The following is a 22,078-nucleotide window of genomic DNA, read 5'->3' on the forward strand; positions in this document are numbered from 1 at the left end:
CGATTAATCATGGGAAATTTTGCGATTAATTAGTTAAAAAAAAAAAAATTATATATATATATATGTTTACACAGATATATTCTGCTCGGTGGAAAAGGAGACCATACTTTTTGATTTCTAAACAAAATGGTGTTTACAAGTCTTAGGTTAACTTAACCTTTTAAGAATGAAGGTATGGCTTCAGATCCATCACTGGGAGTAAACTCTGCTTTAATAGAGCAGTCAGTTCCAATGCAAATCGTCTTCCTCCTCCTACTCCTCTCAGGGGGCCCTTATTAACACCATTATTGTAATGCAATCAATCCCAACGTGCTTTCCATTGAGAAATAAAAGTCAAATATGTAACTCCCTAATAACATGATACTTATCACAGAGCTGTCTTATAAAGCTGTTAAACCATGACATCAAAACACACAAATCATATTAAGGTCCCGGTCACGCTCCCCCACAGCTCTCCCTTCCCCCTTTTTACACACAAGCATGCACACCCACACCATGAAGGTTAGAGATTATTAAGCTGTCACAGACATGGCAGTGATAAGCAGATATTTGGTCTACAAATTAACCATAATTATGTAGGCATGTTGTCCAACAGAGCTGCAGACATCTTCATCTGACCAAAATATGACAGCAACGCAATCCCAGACACAAATCTTGGGTAGGTGGGCAGATGAACTCAGGTGTTAAGGAGCAGATAGTGATGACTATATACTTTCCTTCTCTAAATCTCACTGTGCTTTGTTAGGTTAAAGGAGGACAGTTATATATCAAGGGAGGGGACCTGTCAAATTGATGATTCTTTTTTTTTTTCCAAGGATTTAATGTTCATCCCTTGTTTACATCTGCAGTCACCAACAGACATGCACAAACATTAATGAGATTAAGAGGAAGCGCTGTGCAATATTTATTAGGCTTGACAAACACTTCTGGGCTTTAGGAGCAGCACTCTCTTCTGGGGCCTGTGCTGGCACAGGCTGCCCAAACAGGAGAGGCAGATGTCTTCAAATTGCCAAGAGGATCTGCTTGCCTGCCACCCTCAAGATTGCTGCTGCACTTCTCCACACAATTTTAAAACACACTCGATGCGCATTTGTGTACTTGCCACTCTCATCAGCGCTAATGCATCCTTCCCCTCTTCTCTTTTCATTTCCACACCAACTGCTAGTTCCTTTTATATCCTTTGTCAGAAGTCTTTTAACTTAAAAATGCAAATAGACTGTTGTGATGATTGATGAGGACCTCATTGTATTTTGTGTTAACCTCCATTAGGCAGGATTACGGGGATGCAGACGCACTGGCATTTGGTCAGTGACACAACGACAGCACTTTCGGCTGGAACGCTTGGCCGTCACAGTCAGCTTTATCGCTGGGCTTTCTCTCCACCGAGTGTGGACTAATAAGCCTAGAAATTACAATTGCCACCCTGCTGAATCCCTGATAGGTGGAAATAATGATATCAGTGCCCTGCTAATCTTTTTGACTTGCTGCTTGGCATCAGCCTATTCAGGCACATGCCGTACCTTACGTATGATGAGATGAATTTATAATCTTTCTGGCCATAATGACAATAGGGGCCATTTTAATGTTGTGGATCATAATTGTCAGGTTTTTTTTTTTTTTTTCTTTATCCCTCCTACTTTAATCATTTGAAATATTCTGTCAAGGTCTCCACTAAAGCGGATAGTGAGTGTTTCGTAGTTTTCTCATTTCATGCAGAAATGGCAACAGTATGCAAATGGTTACTACACTCAATGCTCCTTAGTGATGGGATGTTAAACGCACTGGCGGGCTTTTAATTTCTCTGCTCTGAGCTATTACCTTGTATAACTGGGTCATTCAGTACTGAACAATGTCCTTCAACTCATTATAATCCATTGCATCCATTATAGGGAACGTATATCATCATAAACAAAGTGTGCTTCCCCATTGACTGTCTTTAATGTTCTCTTGGGACACGCAATAAAGTCAATGAGGGCACTGTAACGCAAAAGATTTTATCTAATGCAATTCTTTCCAAACAGAGATGTCGGAAGGACAACCCTTCAGAACACCAGTGACATTTATCTGCCTCTTTCCAGGTAAACAGCCAAGCTTTTCTTATAAGCTTGCTTTTGGGACATTCTCGAGCGGAGATATAAAATCATATTTTAAACTTGAAATTTTTGGTGTCCATGAAAAAAACCCACAACTTAATATTAGTAGAAAGCATAATGCTTGATTAATCAATTACTGGTAATTGGTCATTAAGAGTCAACTCTCACCTCTTTCCGCCCGCTGAATGACGCAAATGCCACAACAGTTCCTTTTTGACATTGTGGTTGAGCGCCAGGCCCAGTTAAAGCTCAAAACTTGTAGTTAGGGTTTAAAGTACAACTTTTGTGACACCAGTCCTTGAACATTTCTAGCATCCCTCGTATGCATGAAGATCCTCACATTCTTGTGTAAACACATGCTTCCTCACTACGACATGCGCACGCACACCACATGCTTGAGGACAATCGATTGTTGTCATAGAGACTCTGTCATTAGATAAATGACTGCTTCCCCAAGATGTCGGATTAGCTTTGACAGAACAATCAACACAATTCTATTTATGCCTGGCTGGACAAAGAATCATTTGGGCTTGGCAACAACTGAACAATCCCACTGTGCCTCTAGTCGTTCTATTCAGGAAAGAAAGCAATGACAAGACTTGAGTTATGGATCACTCAATTTTCTTGACGTTCTTTATACGGGCCCATGTTTGAGTCGTTCTCCTGTGCCTCTGAAATTAGGCTTCACATATTCATTGGCTTCTCGTTGGATTTGAATTCCTGTCAAGATGTGAAGCCTCAACTTGCAGGTTTGACACATAAAAAGCAGGTTGTTGTTCCATTCTGTATACAAAATTGTGCCAGCAACAGCTACTCCCTTGTCCTACCATATGGTGCCAATTATTTCAACAGGAAAAACTAAACAGATATATATTAACATACTGTGCATAAAAAGAAGATTTTGAAGTGAGGAAAAGTGTGGGATAACAAGTGATTATTATGATTTGATGTGTGTTGACTTCACACATCTCAAGCAAATAACCAACATTTGCTTTGTTTTTTTTAATCTAAAAGTTTTTGCAAGCGAGCACCAGTGTCAAATATTCAATGAACCGCCGATAGTGTTCTCAAATCCTTGTGTGCCAACTGAATGTCACCACACCGGCAGCTTTATTTTCATTCATTATGCGCTTCCAAACTGATTGCCTCTCTGCTTTGTGCACTAATTTGCAATCTGTTTCGCTGTCCTGGAGGAGAGTATTGTTCTTCTCCACACTGTGCTATTAATGAGTATGGTTAAGAACATCATTATTTTTAAGTATCATTTGGTGTTCACAGTGGGCAATCTCGACAATAATCTGTTTTCTTGTTTCATATCTAAAGTGAAAGCAGTGGGTGCCTCTTTAATACTCGCAAAATCATTAGCACGGAGAATCTCTGCTATGCTGGGGAGAGAGTGCGGGTGAGACAGAGGAAATGTAATGAAGACCCATTAATTGCGGGTAATTTGGTTGTTCTTCAACTCAAGTTTTTCTTCGCTCTGCTAGTTGCTTTATTTGCATTGATGTCCCCCTCAGAAGCAGTTTGCTTCTTGAACAAAGGCGCTGGTGTATGTTAAGTGCTTTTGAAATCACAAGCGTTCAAGCCACAAGGGCCAGTCCTGATGAAAGGGTGTGAAACACAATGTGGAAATTGATTTCATTATCTTCTCATTTGGCCTCGGCAAAGCTCAGTTTTTATGTCAAAGTAGCAGATGTGGGGCTGCTGTGCTCATGCCTGTACATTTAGCACGCTTCATGCAACAGACAGACTGGCTTTAAGCTTCTGAAATTCATGCAAATTCCAGCAATGCCGGACAGAATACATTAAAGCTGTTTGGTCTTGAAATGACGGCTTATGAAATTCTGGGGAAAATAAAGGGAGGCATGAAAAGATGACCGTGCGCCACCGCAAGTCTGAGGGCCACCACAGCATAACACAAAGCCACTTGTAAGATACAAAGGTCAAATACTTGATTTTTATTTCCTCAAAATTGGAAACAATTGCACTACAGTTACACTGATGAATGTTGTCATTGAAAAAGCATGACGGGTGGGGGGAAAAGGGCAAGATACAGGAAGTCGGGGAGTCCTTACGTCGGCACTGAGCGAAGCTGGCATCATGAATTTCTTTCCATTTCAGAAAAAAACCCCGCCATTTTATTTTTCCAAATAGTGACTTCAACATCATTCATCCATCTGGCCTCCCGTCTATCCTAGCGCATGTGTTGGGTGTCTATGTTACAAAAGGGCCACAGAAAGCAGGGCTGACGAAACAACAGTGTGTTTGCTGGCTCTACCATCTGTGGAGATGAGTAAAGGGGAAGTGCCGACAATTCATTATAAGCCTTTACACAGCCTCCCCGTTGTTGTCATTAACGGGAGTGATACGCTTCAAGATGTTTCACCATATTTATTGCTGTTGCAGAAATTTGCAGCTGCTGTATTACTCAAGTACAGAAAAATTCTCATCCGCGAAGCAAAAAGAAAAAAACAAAACACTTAGCTAATATTAGCCTACCCTGTCGCTGTGCCTTCATTCTGCCGGGCCCTGCCTCTGTCTTACTGTTGAATAAAAATATGCCAGTATACCATGACCACTAGCAATATGCCTGGGGCTAATTACAGATACCCTCCGTCTTGGTTGTTTGTTAGTGTGACTAGTTCCCACTGATGTATCCAACATGGTGGTTTCCCACGGTACTCCTGTGTTTTGACACGGACAAGCTGGTAATGTGCAGGAATGTAATGGCATATAACGAACATATTGTCATGCCATTTTAAAAAAAATATCAAGAATTTTACAGAGTGTGGATTTACAGTATGTTTTTGTTTCTTGTTCTTTGTGTCAGTTTGCATGTTCAATATAGTCAGGCTACCACTATATCACTAAACTAAGCTCTAAACATGCGCTCTCCCAGAATCCCAGTAATCCTTCATTTGTCGTGGGGGTTACGTTGCAGACCATCCGATGTTTTAACCACATATTATTTGTATATGTCTTAAAGTTTCATGCATATAATACCAACAAATATTCATGAGAGGTTCAGGCATTATTCTTGTCCACTTTGGGTTCTCTCATTCTGCCGTACTGTAATATCTGTGACTATCTATGACTGAATGTGTGTGATTTTAAAAGGAAGGGCCTGGCCTTTGGAGGGACATCAGAGTCAGCAAATGATTGAGTAGAATTTGCTAGCTATTAACTGGCTAAATCGTAAGCTACTCTTTGTTGACTTTGCATTAGTTGTGGCAAGCGGCAGGTCGTGTGTGAATTTGTGCTTGTGTGCTATGCTGGACTTTCTGGTGCACTGAGGGCATAAACCCTGGCGCACCTGACCATTTTGTGACTGAAAGCAGACTAGACCAAATCGGAGTAGGTCTAAGTTGTGGCGCAAGTGGTGCAACGCTATTTTTTGTGCAGGTAGACAGATTTTGAGCTCCGCCGGTGTGTGTTGGATATCATCATGTTTCATTCATGAATGTGACAACATCGTGCATCAAACCCTCTAAATTAGGAGTCCCCAACCAATGGGCCGGGACGCTTTGGACCGGGCCGCGTTGCGTTCGATCACAGCTCCGGCCTCCCTGTGTGGAGTTTGCATGTTCTCCCCGTGCCTGTGTGGGTTTTCTCCGGGTACTCCGGTTTCCTCACACATTCCAAAAACATGCATGGTAAGTTGACTCTCTAAATTGCCCCTAGGTGTGATTGTGAGTGCGGATGTTTGTCTCTGTGTGCCCTGCGATTGGCTGGCAACCAATTCAGGGTGTCCCCCGTCTACTGCCCGAAGACAGCTGGGATAGGCTCCAGCACGCTACGCGACCCTTGTGAGGATAAGCGGTATCGATAATGGATGGATGTATATATATATATATATATATATATATATATATATATATATATATATATTTATTTTTTTGTAAACCACCACCCTGGGCTATGGCACACCTTGTTGGTAAGAGGACTTTATTGGTTGGGTGGGATGTATCTACACCGTGTGGTCTGGCATTGAGCTAGGGAGTCAATTAAAGAAGCTCCAGCTTAACAGGGCTCTGATGTGGAGCCATAACAGTGTTATCTCAGCTCACGCTTGAGGTGGCCAGATCTCGTTTGTGACATGAGCCAAGTAAATAAATAGCCAAATGAGGGCACAAAAATCACCAGCCATGTCCCCGGGCACCTATTATGCCAGGGGCATAGGGAAAATTATGCCCACAACAAATTGCTAATGATGAGCCAATGATGTCTTGTTAAGCGACATTGTTTTCCCTCACATCCCTTTGTGTCTGTGCCCTGTTCTCCATTTAACAAGACCTACAAAAAAAAAGCGGCAGAGCGGATCTGCAATGTTTCCCTTTCTTCTATCGCCCTCTTCTCTTTTACATCCATTTCTCCATCCTCCTCTTCTTCCCTCCTTTGCAGTTAATTTGTGTCTGCGCCTCTGTTTTTCCAACCCCTCATATGCGCTGCCACTCAGAGGGGCTGATTTGGCACATGAGAACATGCTAGAGAGGGCCTGCTCAGCAGGGAAGGGTCTTTTGATGCAGACCCCCTAGGGAATCATCCACTGAACCAGCAGTATGTATCACAGATGTGACAGCTTTCATCTAACAGTTAACTTTTCCTAATTAGAGTCCCCAGCCTAATCACATACAAGGCTATGTGATATTTCTGAGGTGGCCACGGCGCTTCTGGGGGCAGAACCCATCAGCGATCCAAGCACTGATGATTGGGAGGGTGGGTGGTTATTTTTGGGTGGGGGAAGGAGTGTCGCTTGTGCCTTGTGCCCTGTGTGGGCTGTGGGCTCACCTGGGCATGGAGGCTCTGAATGCTAAATGGCAGGGGCTCATCTTATTTGCAAAGAAGCTGCCCCTGAATGTAGATGTGCAATTATAAAGCAGGAAAAGGAAAAACGGTTACAAGGGAAAAAACATCTCATAATGAATAAGTCAACTCCAAGCACAAGCAATGGAAATTAGTCCTGGTGTAATAAATTAGCCTGTGCATATATTACATGAGATGAATACCCTTGGGGCCTTATATTTGCCGTTTTGGCTGTTCACGGCAGCGTATTTGAATAAATCAGGAAGTCATTTGCTACAGGACCAAAAATAGACAATTCACCTCAAAACCTTTAGTTCTTAAAAATAAAGCCTTCTCTGTCATTTGGGTGTGGTCTCTTTGTCTCATAAAGACAAATGGGCTATTACATGCTGCACCCACAACTCTTCCACAGCCTCTGTGGATTGCCAATCATAGAATATTCCACATTCTATTTTACACTGATTAGAGTTACCCATTTCTCCCTTGCTATTTTCTCTAAGGCTGCGAAACAAATGTGAAATTAGAACCATTGAGCGATGAGCTGGGAGAAAATTTGCATCAAAATAATACAGTGCGGTGTGAACAAACCAAAATCAGATAGCAGCTGAAAAAGCCGGCAAATTGCAAATTAAAAAGATCGATGTAAATGTTATTTTCTCAGTACATTTCTTCAGATTCTATTCTTGGGGGAGGTGTGGTTCCAGAGCATCACATTGCCGCTTGGGAGAAGTCTTATCCAGACTGATCATTCATACTTGTCATTCTGCTCGATTTAAAGCAAGAGTGCCAGAGTCAGTTGAAGGCAAATACTTCAATGGCTAGTGAACTCTCACCTTCATATGCATCACTTAGCTCTGAAATGAAAGCCAAGTACAGTCGATAGAAAGCTGTAATGGACCTTTCTTCAAGCTAAGTGTGGCCATTACCTGCTAATTTCCTATGGAGCCTCCTCAGGAATTTAAACGCTTGGAGGGATTCACTGAGTCTTGTACAGGAGACCCAACAATGCCATCACACATGGGGCTCTATATTCGTAGATTGCGCAGCTGCACTCGAGCGTATACAACTGTAGATTATTTGATGCTTCATTATCTCTGTTAAATATATGGTTCAGATTTTTCAAATACATGTTCATTCCACTGAGGTAATCTATTGAATGTGTTTTGTGAAGTTATTACTGTTAGGTAATAGTTTGAATTACAATAAAGTAATGGGCCATTGTAAGTTCTATTGTAGAAGTTGACTTTTTTTACTCATCCTTCATAAAGACAAATGTTCACAGCTCCTGAATACTAAGTTCTAAAAATGCTAAGTCAACAGATCTCAACTGATTTCAGTACAGGAAGTTTCCAATAAATATGTTACTGTAATTGCTATTTAATTTAAGTCGGTTTGAGCAGTGCATACTCAAGATAAATACAGTAAATTATTTTAATTTAATTTGAGTACTGCACTCACACTCAAATTATTACGATTTTCAGTGATGCTATGCTTGATCAATTTCTGACTTCTTAGAGAAGTTCGGTCAGCAGGCTCAAATTTGGGTGTACAAAAATTGAATTCCGTTTAAAAAAATGTCATCACCTTAGCAAGCTAAGCTGTCATAAAGATTCAATGGTCCATATGGAGATGGACAGAGTGGCATGTAACGAATGCAATGTTGCTTGTTACACATTACAAATCAAATTTGTTCGGATTCACTTCCAAATCACTGAACACTTAGTGCTATGCATGGTGGCCCTAAAAGATACTTTTTAAAAAAGGTCCAATTTTGGACCTATGATGCAGGTCCACAGGGTAGGGGGTGCAAATGCTGGTATGCAATGGACACTGGCAACCTCCGTCACACCACCACTGTTAACAATGCCTTCCGTAGCAAAATTAATACTGTACAGGTAGGCCCAGACACTGTAGTATAGGCCATTAACAAATACAATCACATTTTGTCTTGTGTTAGCAACATTACACCAAGACTGATCCAGCCTTTTGTGTTGAATGAAAAAACAAAAACATGTTGTTTTGTGAGTCACTATGCTCCTCAACATTCATTAACATTATCAACCAGACCACACTGTTGATGAATAGTATTTATTTATTTATTTATTTATTGCACCCAGGAGGCAGTGATTTAATTATGCAATTAGTGTTGTGGATGATTAAATGGCTTAATTAATAGCTGCAAAATGAGAATTTGGCTAGAGTTGACAATATTTAACTAGCTCACTAGTTTGTGAGGATCTCTAAATAATTGGTCTCCAGCTCTTTTGTTCAGTGTAATGCACTGGTATGATGAGCGTGATGACGGCAATACAGTTATTGAAAGACTTCAATACCCATCAACAGTTGCATTCATTTGGCTCTTGTGAAATTTGATTGACTCACTTTCCAACACAGCGTTCCATTATAATGGCTAATATTTCTTGTAATAACCTGTTAACTATCTAATGAGTGCCCTCTGAATCAATAAATATGAATACCAAATTCCCTCATAGTGCCTCGGAGCATTGAATTACATACTGTGGCTCTCTGTACATTAACATGGATGCAGTCAACAGACGGAACGAGCACATGCTTAGGTATTACATAGAATACAAAAACAGTTTGAGTCAGGGGCGGAGCCATGGGTGGGCCTGGGTATGCACAGGCCCACCCAGATTGAGAGACTGCCCACCCAGTGAGATTCATGAAAAAATATGTACTTTTACATTTTTAGTAGATTATGAAATTATTTGTGTTTTTCTTTAATTGAATATTAAGAATAGCATAATTGTGGTTGTCTAAGGAAGATCCAAACTTCATATTATTCGGTTTGTCATTTTATTTGAATATACAATGTGTCGGACAGGAGGATTGTGCGAAGTGAGAGAAATATCCAGGCCCACCCTGACTTTTCCAGGCCCGCCCATTAGCCACGTTCTGGCTCCGCCCCTGGTTTGAGTTAAATATATTTGATATAATGACTTCGTGATATTATAGACTTTGATTGTGTAGCAAGCATGAGCCTCCAAAAAGCGTTGAGAATGGACTTACCGATACGACGTCACATGCAGGTGCCACGCATCTGACACGAAGTCAAATATAGAAAAAATAAAAAATAAAACTGTGTTGTATACCATTCAGTCCCACAGACCTCAATGACATGTGTCCCATGTTGTTTTTATTTCACCAATCACCACTCTGCGCGTGTGTCTGTTGTTCTTATTTATTTATTTTTCTTTATTTGGCTGCATGTCGGCTGTGCTTGATGTGAAAATTCAGTTTTCTACGCCGATTGGCTGTCGCCGCCAAGGGACTGACTGGGACCACATGGGTCGGCTGGAAATACTGACATCAGTGTCGTACTGACGGCATTTTATTTTTATTTTTTTTTACTTTTATTGTTGAAACTAACTGACTGCAAAAATCATAACAATAATTGTCCTGAGATTGGGCCTTCACACACTTGGCATTATGTACATACATAACAAGGAAGAAAAAAAAGACAACAACCTATACACACCCAAGGCTTCTATATCTTATCTAACAAGGTCCAAGACTGGTCTCCATCATCTTTCAAAGTGAGCAGTCGTCATCTGCAGTTGCGCTGTCAATTGTTCCATTGAGTATATTTGTTTGATTTTTTTGTATCCAAGACGTTTTTCTAATATTACTTTAACGTTCTTCCAAAAAGGTTGTATGACGGGGCAGTCCCAGAAATCTTATTTTAGCTTACCAATTGAACTGGCATTTTATTTGTAATGGTGTAAATTATGAGAAATTAAAATGATCTAATGTTAGCATCGTAAGTTCTTCTTTTGTAGCCTAACAGCAACTTATTCATGATTCATCACTTCTTCTCCATTAGTGTTTGCTTTTCTTTGCTTCTATTGCGAAGAATCCAAAACTGTTTACTGGACTGTTGCTTTGAATACTGCTGCCGTAAAGGTTTAAGGGTAACATCCTTTCATGAAGGTTGGTCAGGAGTACCCCAAGATAATGGGTTAAAGGTTGCATAGAAGCATCTTTCCTAAGCATTTTTAAAATCCAAGCAATCTTTCCGCTTCAAGTATTTCCATTTAATCTCACTTAGACAGGAAAGCAATTCCTAAGCAATAAAAGCACAATTGAAAGAGGCCCTACAATAAGTGAAATGACATCCACCCTTTAGTTCATCTGAGCGACTGTTTACGCCAACAAGTTCAACAAGAGGCCTGCTCAGTGCTAACAAGGAGTTCTGATGGGCTTTCAGTTAACTGAGCCTAGCTAAACATGTGATCGATAGCATCTATGATATGTGTTGATTACGGGTGACTACACTTCAGAGGGGAAAAAGCAAGGTGTCTATTTGGAGAGTGGCGTTTATATGTTCAAGTGGGCGATGCACCAAATGACCATTCACGCTCACATTCACATCTACGTTCAATTCAGACAGTCTTCGATTAACAACCTGTGTTGTTTTTGAGAAGAATATGGAGTACAGAAAGATTTTTTATTTTTATTTTATCATATTTTTTAAACAGCAGACGTTTTTCCTCACAGCTTTTGCCGGAAAAACGATTTCACACTTTATGCCTGCTTTGAAGTAATTCGATTTCTGTGGTTCTTAGTTTCCTCCAGTGGTTTAAGACTGGATATCCAGGCAGGAATTTTCACAGATTGTGGCTTTTATTGCATTTACTGGATTAGTTCAGCTCTGAGCTCTCTCTCACACAACACAGCACACTTGTCTATTTGATCAACAGCCCGCAGAGGAAATTTAAGGAAGCCATTTACAGATTGTTTCTTTGTTTTTGCAAAGAGATACACAGAGGTGCTGGTTAGTGAGCTAACCCCAATGTTAAGTAACATGGGCCTTTGTCAATCAGAAACAGTTGGAGCAAAGCCACCGTCAATAGAGCTTGTCGGTTCCTGAGTTGAGTAGTGCTTGCTGTGAGTGCATATTGTTTGCAGCACTTGACACCAGAGCGTGAGGCTGAAAGAAGCTGCTCACGGGCACTGAGACGCATGCCGTTGTCTTGAGTGTGGAGAACCTGTCAACTAGGACGCACTGTAGCTCCGTGTAACTGCCACCAGTATAACATATCTCTATCATTTCATCTAGATTTTCTGTAAAATTGAGTTTTTTTTCCCACTGTATTATGGAGTGGCACTTTATTAGTCAAGATTTACATCTTACATCTAAAGAATGTGGTGTAGGTCAGCAGTGTCTTTTCAATAGATGAACCCGTTTCAAAAGAGAAGTAAGAGCATTCTGCTGCTTGAACTGCCAGCACCACTGGGTAAATTACTTTCCGTGGATCAATTTAGCAAATGGAATAGTCTATTCATTTACAGCACTATATGGCATTGTGTTGAGGCCATCAACTATCTCTCGCAGAGAGTATTATTACAATACAGTGGATATAATGACACTGTTTTAATCACTCGTACTCAGCAGTCACAAATGAACAAATTATCATACGTGCTATTACCAAATTGTTCATAGAGAATTGCCGTCATAGAGTACACAATTATTTGCGTCTCAGTTTACTGTGGCTACATCAACCTGTCATTGAATGAGTGTCATTGTTATTCAGTCACTGTTCTGAAACGGTCAACTTTTAATTACATCACAGTCATGGTAAGTTAGTAAATATTCATCACCAACAACCTACATATTCAATTATACATGTACAAGATCTACTGTATATAATAAAGGATGATTATAAATATCATGATCTGCATGCGGTTACGGAGTTGTCAGCTGATCCGGATCCCTTTTTGTGCATCTCTTTCACACCAACTAGTTAATGTCAATGCTTTTACTCTTTGCTATGCTTCCGCTGATGACCTCTGCATATTTTCCATCTCAGTCATAGTATACACAGGATCAAATAAGTAAATCCATCGCCGTCTGCAATCTGTCAACCGACAAAGCTCAATGGCCCACTGTACTGTATTAACAGGCAACTCGCTACTATAACTTCGTTGTCACTTCCAGTCTGCAGCTGTTCATGTTTTCACCCAGAAACCCACGGTATGTATTCTGGTCAATTCTTACTCTACAATATTATTACATTTTGGGGTTTAAGTCCCCTTTAACCCGGTCATATTCTGCCATTCTCATCACATCCAAACTACATCCAAACCACATCCAAACCACTCAAAAACTAAACAAATTTAAAACACCCCCCTCACTAGTATCACAGTATCAATTTGCCAATATCCTGCATTACCTACCACCTTGTGAAAGCCAAATCTTCTGCTCAACCTTTGTGTATTGGATCTCATCTGATTGTGCAGGCAGTGAGACCTCCAAAGTCAAATATTTGTCAAATCAAATATACAAGTATATTTGACTTGCTTGTTTGTGATGCCACCATAGATAAATAGCAGGACAGTAATGGCGAATAGGGAACGTGCAATGATGACTTCAGAACCACAAATGGAACTTAGTTAGATGTAGAAAAGTGCCTGGTTGCTCATTGTCGATTACCATCAAATTAAGTTTACTAAGCAAATGCCACGTTAAAAATGAAATTACTTAACAATGCCCGATGGAATAACTTATTAATTCCGACAAACCCCATCTTGATACCTTTTCCATTCTGTGCCTGTCAGGCTTCAACATATCGTCGCTGTCCTGTGAAAAACACATATGCCCAATTTTGGAAATTAAAAATAAATGTTCACGTTAATGCGATGTCTGTAATGCGGGAACCGCATTTATGTAAAAATGAAAAAAAAAAAAAAAAAGAAAAAGCTGTACATAAGTGTTTTTCACAGGACAGCAACTATATACTGTAAGTCTATGTTGTTCAAACGGTGAGTGGAAATGAATTGCATTAGCCTTCGAGGTCAGACTCTATTTGACCTTCCTGAATGCAAGGTACACACAGATGGCTCCAAACCTGACATTGTAGTGCTCATCAAATTTATGTGCATGTAGAACCAGAGCCATAAAGACCTCCCATCCTCTCATGTGCAATCTGTACATGTACCTAAAATAGTCATGTTGTGGTCGGTGAGGGCACCTTCGCAACATCAGGGAGCCTGAGTTGCTGTCAGTGTCAGAGCAGCCTGTCTGTCAGTCTGCCATGCTATGATTGAGACATCAACCTAATCCATGTTTACACTGCCCTGTGCGTGTCGGGCCAAGCCGTTAACCACACAGAATTAGGCCATGTTTGACATCTCCTACGACACACCACTTGAACCCATCATCGGCTTCAAGCTCAAAGACCAGTACCAGCATGAATAAAAAAAAAAGAAAGTTGCTTCATAGTCAAGAGCCCATGCAGCAAAAATAAAGGCGGCTAAGATGATGTGGGAGGTTGTGTACGTGTGTTTGTTTGGGGTTAGGGAGGTGTACGGTGGATTGCTATGGGTAAGTGCTAGTTCTTGAACATCTATTCTATTCTGCCTCTGTCTCTGTTACTCTTCTCTTTCGTCCATCCTCCTTCCATCTCTCCTCCTCATTCTCTCTATCTTCCCCTGCTTCCTTCTTTCGTACTTACTTGGAGGAGCTGCCAGTGTTCGCCTCTCCTTATCTGGGTTTCTAATCCGCCACAGGTGAAAGAGTCCACTAAATAGGTGCCGAGAAAAAAAGTGGGGAAAGGGAGAGTGAGAACTATTAGAGCACAGTTTATCAGTAGCTCAATCTGTTATCACTGCTGTCCCTCAGTCCCTCCCGCCAGCCACTCGCCTCTTCTCTTGTCAGAGACCTACTGATTATAGGGCAGATAATCAGTATTTGTACACACACGTCCGTAGTCTGTCCAGGGTACCGGGTATGTCAAACGCACATAGGAAACCTATAAGAAGCAATACGTGCTACATCCATTTTCCTGTTTCCAACCATCTTATAAAAATACAGACACCTAACCTTTTACTATACTGTAATAGGACGACTCCTGAAAACAAAAGTTACTTCTTCCTTTCTTCAAAATCTAAAGCAAATCCTATACAAATGTAATGTCAAATACTATGCCGTTTCATTTGACACATCAGAAAGCTAACGCTGTTTATTGTGGATGACCAAATTAGAATTGTTATATTAGTCACAATTTGGGGCATAACTTCAGGTATTTTTAGGGGGAAAGTTTGGCTGTCTAAAATTAGAGGCGGACCAGCCTATAAAAAGGGGAATGACCGACGACGGAAAGGTACCCACGATGCAGACAAATGATGACGGATGCACAATTTTTTGTAAAATGCCCAGCTCTGCCCATGTCATTGTTTTGTTTTTGTCATTATTTTTGTACAGGCATTATGGTTGCCTGTGTTGGACTTCATTACATTCACACAATCAAAGCTATAGCAGCTGCAATATTTGTTCGTCAACCGCTAGTGTGCTCTCTGAGCTACTACCTCTGGCAAGTCCTTCCCTTCCTTCTTATAGTGGTCTGATTGATAATCTCAGGAATGATTTCAATGCTGTGCCGTTAAATACGCTCAACTCCGTAGCACCATCCATCCATCCATCCATCCACTATCCGAACCGCTTTGTCCTCTCGAGGGTCGCCTGCTGGAGCCTACCTCAGCTGACTTCGGCCAGTAGGTGGGGTACGCCCTGAACTGGTTGCCAGCCAATCACCGCATGGACGCAAATAGACAAACAAACATTCACACTTATAATCACTTCTAAGGAATATTTAGAGAGTTCAACTAACCAAAATGTTTTGGGAATGGGAGGAAATTGGAGTACCCTGGAGAAAACCCACACAGGCAAGGGGTGAAAATGAAAACTCCACACAAGGAAGGCCAGGGCCCGGAATTGAACTGATGAAATTGAACCCATGCACTCTGAGGTGGACGTGCTAATCAATCGGCCACCGTGCCGTCCTCCGTAGCACCTCTAAGACTTAGAAGCTTGAGCACAAATGGCGTGCGACTAAACTCGAGGTCTTCCGTCAGACATGGTACGATAACTTGCTGAAATACAAAGAAGCTCTTGTATTGACTGAAACCAATTATTTCTCCAGTGTAATCAATATTAATAAATATGATCCTAAATACTTATTAGATACTTCAGTGCTAACGCAACAGCAGCCAACCTCCAAAGAGAGATTTAGTGGTAACATATGCTCAATCCCTGAACTCTTTCGGATTTCTGTATTGACCAACTGAGCAGGGACCCACTTCACTGAAGTTGTCTTCCTGCAGTGCTTCATTTGACTGACTTTCACACTACTTCAACTAACATTATATAGCATCATAATATGTGTTAAACGTTGCCCACTCGGCATTCATTGCGAAGGGGCATCCCCCCCTGTGGTCCTTTCTCAAGGGTTCTAATTTTTCCCCAGATGTTTGTTTTTTTTCCTTACCCTCCTGGGGGTTAAGATCAGGGGATGGCATTAATATGATTTTTACGTTGACTTTGATTAGTTTGACTTTGATTCCGAGAGCCAAAAAGAAGTCTGCAGGTTCTAGAGTATTTTCTATTAGGGCTCCAGTGCTGTGGAACACCATACCCATGGAAATCCGAGCCGCTACCTCAGTTGAAATGTTTACAACCCGTCTTAAGACCTATTTGTATGGTCTTGCATTTGGATTAACTAGATATCGGCCTTCCTTCCCGATTTGGGGAGGTGGCTAGGTGACGATGACCCAATTGGATGTCGCTGTACAGATTCTGCTCCAACTGATCTGGACAAGATCTGAGGTGGACCACCTACTTGGAGGTGCTGCTATGGAGATTTCTGCATTGGCTGACTGGGCTGGGCTTTTGAGGAGGACCCAACTCTCCGAAGGCGAATTCCTGCAGCGTTTCATCTTATTAAATGGACTAAATAAATTTGCTTTGACTTGACTGCAGATGTATTAAATGATGTATCTAATGACTGGACATTTTAAAACTAAAATGCTCATCTAATGAATTCTTGTTTTCAAAAGCCTCCCTTTCTTGATCAAAAATGTGCTCTCAATTAACATCATGTAATTGAGCATAAATGTAAAGAAGCTTTAAGCTAAGAAGCGGTTGCTCTTGTCAAAAATATGCCTGCACAGTTTTGCTGGCAACAGTGCCACTGGGAGTGAGATTAGGAATGGGGGAATTTGAGTTTACCAAAAGGATCAACGTCAGCGGATCAGCTAAATTAGATCCTGTCTGTATTATTAAGACATCTACTGAAGTGTGCATGGTGGATGTGCTGTGTAGCTGTGGACCCCTGTTCTGAGCTAGATTGCAGTCCAGGCTAAAATGGAGCTCAGAATTGAAGAGGGAGAATAAGCGGTTTCCTAGAGTTCCTTCTAGTGCAGAACAAACCAGTGAAAAGGGATGGTCCTTATCTTTTATGTTACACTGTGCAGCTCTTGATCAACAGCCCAATCATCTACACGGCAATAATCAATGAAATATGACTAAAGTGCCATTTACTGAAGTTCAGTATTGAATGCAATGTACCTATTTCTTCTTATTGAAGGTATTAATACTTAATGTAGGCTAAACTAAATTACCAATCTATTTGAAGTGACTTGATTTTTTTTTATACCATTCCGTTATAGTGTACCACGCGTAGGGTTATGCAAAGACATGCTGGCAGGCATTTACAAATTTATGATTCAAAGAGAGTGGCATATTTCCATTAAATTAGTAGCCTGACTTGAAAAAAATGGTAAACTTATACTTTCTGACTTGATGTTTAAAGCAGATCCTTATGCGTTGTCATTGGTCTTCCTTTATCAATTACATCCATTTTGACAGGTAGGCCAGTTTTCAGCAATTTGGAAGGTTAGATGTAATATCTTCTAAAGTTTAACTTTCATTTGAAGCAACATTTCAGAATGCGGAGTCATTGAAAGTGTAGTGGTACACACGCCTGAGTTGTGTGTGGGCAGCGTGGGATCGATTCCCGCTCAGTGACGGTGTCTGTGTGTGCCCTGCGACTGGCTGGCGACCAGTTCGGGGTGTAGTCTGCCTTCGCCCATTGACGGCTGGGATAGGCTCCAGCAACTCCCCGCGACCCTGTATAGGATAAGCGGTTTGGAGGATGACATTTCAGAATGCATGGACTGCAGCTGCACACCTGATATTACAGCTAGCTAGGTCACTGCATAGAACAGGGCTCGGCAACCCGCGGGTCTTTTATCCTTCCGCTGTGGTTCGTTAAAGTATTTAACATACTGTAGATGGGCACTTTTATATCAGTCTGTCCTCCGTCCGTGACCTGGGTACCCTTCCATCCTAATCCCATCTTTATTCATAAAAATGATCGTCCTACGACCCCGCATTAAAAATAATGATTGCAAAATACTGCAATGTTATTTTAGGAGGAAAGCGTATGTCTTATGATTACTATGTTCATCATCAATTAAAATTGTATTCTTCTATTCCATGAGCTAGATTGTCTTCATTTTAATTTGAACATTTCCAAAACTTCTAGTAATATAAAGAAAATGTGTCTTATTCCTAGTCTACTGTATTAACTCACTTGCGAAAATGCTGGCTGCTCAAATGAATTTGCACAAAGTCTATTAATGCCTTTTAAACATTATTATTTAATGCCATATTTTTTTGATACAAGAAGTGCAAAATTTAAACTAAAATGTATATTTATGTTTGAAATTTTCCCACTGAAAATGTTTCTTGACAATAAAATACAGCTTGCTGCTATGCACAATGTGAATTCAAGAAATAAAATCTGTTGATTATATAAAAAAGGATACCAATTCATCATTTGTTTTTAAGTGGAATGTTTTAAGTACAAATACAATTTATCGGAATACAGCACACAATTGTTCAATAGAATTTTGATACTCAAGGATACTTGAATATTGAAATATTTGATAGCTGCAGCCCTACATTCAACCCCCCCCCGTTATATTGTTGTAATTTTATTGTTTAATAACATCTTTGCTTCAGATCATTGTTTATTAAATTGATTCATGTGGTCAGTTAAATACATAACACACAAATATTAAATACATTTGCCTGATTAATGAAAATTAAAGAACATATTAATTGTGTCTCAGACCATTATATTGGGGACATGAGGAGAGACAGAAACAGGCAATTGTCAATTACAAGCCTCCTCAATTCATTTAGTGAGGGACTGTGCAATTTGAGGTGTCACTCAATTACTTGCTGCCGTACTTGGCATCTTGCCTATGTATTTGAGCATGAAACAAATTCATCAATTAAAAAAATCATGGATTTAACAGAGACTTGAAGGCATCTAGCTCTAAGTGGAAATGTAGTGTATCAGAGCTCCTTGACCAGCATAGCTGCAGGCATTCCAGACCCCTCTTTTTTTTTTATCATTTGAGTTACATAGTGCAGTGATCCAGTTGTGGTGTTTTGACCATACTTTCCAAGTGTTCTGATCATATCGCTACAAGGCTCACTATTCACATGCAATGTTGGCATTTTTGTTCTCATAGGGTTAGGGTTAGGATTCTGCGGTTGCTAATTTAAGAAACATTGTGTCAGAAACATACTGGCTATCCATTTTACGAGAGAAAACAGACACATTTTGTTGTAGCTACTGTGGGTCATTTGTCACAAAAAAATGTCTACTTTATTTGAATTTTTGTTTTCCAAATGTCCTCATTCTTGTTTATGGAGGAGACGCACAAAGGCAACAACAAAAGTGTCTGAGAGTGACATTTCTGCCATGTAGTCCATGTCATTTGGACATAATGGCTGTGACCACCGGCGCCATGTTTACATAGCAAAGGGCTCCCAGCACCCAGACTGTGACAAAATCATAAAAGCTGGGCCTCTGTAGCCAGCCTGCATTTCATTAAACTTTAACTTCCCTTATCGGCTCCAACAGAGAACAGAATAATAAAGGCTGACAGGTATCTAAAGATGTATGTTTAGACTGGCGGACAGGAACAGCATGAGAGCCACAACCAGCTTTGTCACCAAAGAAGGGACATATGTTGTGGGCTATAAAGACTGAGGGCAGATGTTGTTGTTTTACTGAAGCTGGTAGATGTTGTTGATTGTTCTTTGCACATATGTCCACCATAAATAGTTCCCTTTCACAAATAATGCTTCCTGCTGAACAATGAAAGGTAGATGAAATGACTGGTAAGGCTAACAAAACATAGTTTATTGATGTAAAGAGACTCTAGAAAATAAAGCACTGCCTCAACTTAAAAAGGTAACAATATCAAATACTATTCAAGTACTTCTAACTCAAACCATTTTTGAGGAAAATATCATAAGATGGTAAAAGCCAAGGCTTAGAAAAACTGAAATAACGGATGCAAAAAAAAAAAAGGCAAAGAAAGCAAATTGTTTGATGAATTCATTCCAACCAATACACAAATGAAGATGTGTGCCTGGCTTCTACTTGCTGGTGTCAGTGAGCGTTAACCCAGTTGACCTTTCAAAGAATAGTGTATACCAGACACTCACCATCAGGAGCATTTATTAAAAATAATTTATACATACTATACTCTGTTCTTCGTTCTCCGCTGCTCCTCTCACTAGCCGTACGATGCATTCATGAACCTCGGAAACAGCACAACTCAGCAAAACACAAATCCGACCACAACACAGATAACCCAATTCGTTGCAATATGCTGTTGAACATTCAAAGATTTTAAGGCCTAAAGAGTGTAAATAATTTCATAAAGACTTTAAAGTTACTGTATTTCATTATAAAAAGAGTTTTAATATAGTTAGCAATAATTGTAATTGTTATTTATGTATTTTTTTTCATCACAAAAAGTGTATATATGTACTGTAATCAAAACTTGTCTTTAACCTGAATACTTAGATGTGTCATAGGCTGTTGCTGCTGAGTGTTTAAAGATTTCAATGTCTTAATAATTTACAAAATTAAGAGATCTTTATTGTTAGTGTATTTTTTATTCTGGTGTAATTTCTTAGAATATCACCCGAATCGTTCACTTTTATTTATTTTTTCTAAAGAATATGCCATTCACCGAAAATATACCGAACCGAAGTTTCCAAGAAACCGAACCAGATTTGGCTACAAAATTTAAACACAATACCTTGCTTAGGTTTTCCAACATTTTTCTTTACATTGTTTTCAGGACATTTTGATTGAAAATATCACATTGACTTAAAAGCATTAGCTACAGTCAGAGCAGAAGGTTGAATCAATATATTTAACATTTCCTGTGATTACTATGTGCTCAAAAAACACTCATAATTGTTGTGGAAATGCTGGAAATATATTGAAGCGGACACATTTTAAGAATTTTCTTTGAACTATAGTGAATGAGTTAAAAAAAAATTAAAATGGCTCAGCCTTGGTTAGGTTCGCTCGTCGTGTTTCCCCCTCCCTCCACACCGAGGCCTCTCTGAAATCCACTCTACACAAAAAGAACTCTCATAAAAGAAAATTGGATCTCAGGCATAAGTTGGATGGGGTTTATATCCATAGGGACAATGCGGCAAGGCCAACAATAAATCATGTTAAGATCGTGCGAGAAACGCAGTTGATTGATTCCATAGAACCTTGCTCATCAAGGCCACCAGGTTGGAAACAAGGATATTTGGAATGTGAGAAAGAAAGAGGCATTTACGGCAACAAAAAGCTGCTGAAGCGGCCTTTGTAAGTATCTGAAAGGACCTATCTCCAGCTTGCCAGGCTCTCCCGTCGAGCAGACGAAAGACTACCGTATAAATAAAAGCCGGGGGTGAGCTCACAACTTTGCCTGTGTGAATATAAAATGGCCACAATAACAGTGCTGATGCATACACAAATAGTTCATTTCTTTTCAAATCTCAGAGGGTGCTTCAGCTTTATTCAGTGCAGGGCATCTATTTCTTCTACAGCATAACTCCAAGCACATAAAGTGCATATTTAGTGTTAATATTAATTTGGGAAAACTGATAGTACCACTGTTTATCAGCAAGATTGAAGGCAAGCTGTGCTCACATTTAAGTGGGTTTGATTTTTCCACACTCTCAGTGAAATGCCGGCTGTCCAGGACGTGATCGGTGTTTTGAGTCATATGCAGCTACACACATGCGATAAGGTCATATGGCCTTCCCTGCGGGTAGTGATGGTCGTTGTGGAGGGTATTAGCCTGCCGGAGGAGCGGACCAGGCTGCTCAGATAGCCTCCTCCTGCAGGCAAGTCATTGTGGAGTGCTGCTGCTGCTGCCTCTCCCCCAGCAGCCGTGTCCTGCTAGAGTGAGCCCCTTCACCAATGCTTTGTCTGAGAAGAGAGTAGCCGAAAGGGCCCTCTGACACACTGGACAAGACCCTTCAATATACAAGCGCCACCTCCGCCGCC

At 40.4% G+C, this 22,078-nt stretch overlaps 1 long non-coding RNA gene across 1 annotated transcript; it reads left to right on the forward strand.

Annotated features, from left to right (window-relative positions):
* Positions 1-2,010: 2,010 nt before the first annotated feature.
* LOC147137752 (uncharacterized) lies at positions 2,011-16,668 on the forward strand. The gene is made up of 2 exons (XR_015089233.1): positions 2,011-2,078; positions 16,489-16,668. It is a non-coding gene; the product is annotated as an uncharacterized LOC147137752 (long non-coding RNA).
* The last annotated feature ends 5,410 nt before the right edge of the window (positions 16,669-22,078 follow it).

Source organism: Filicampus tigris, chromosome 13 (assembly GCF_054856515.1).
Source record: "Filicampus tigris isolate MCC_2025a chromosome 13, RoL_Ftig_1.0, whole genome shotgun sequence".
NCBI lineage: Eukaryota > Metazoa > Chordata > Actinopteri > Syngnathiformes > Syngnathidae > Filicampus > Filicampus tigris.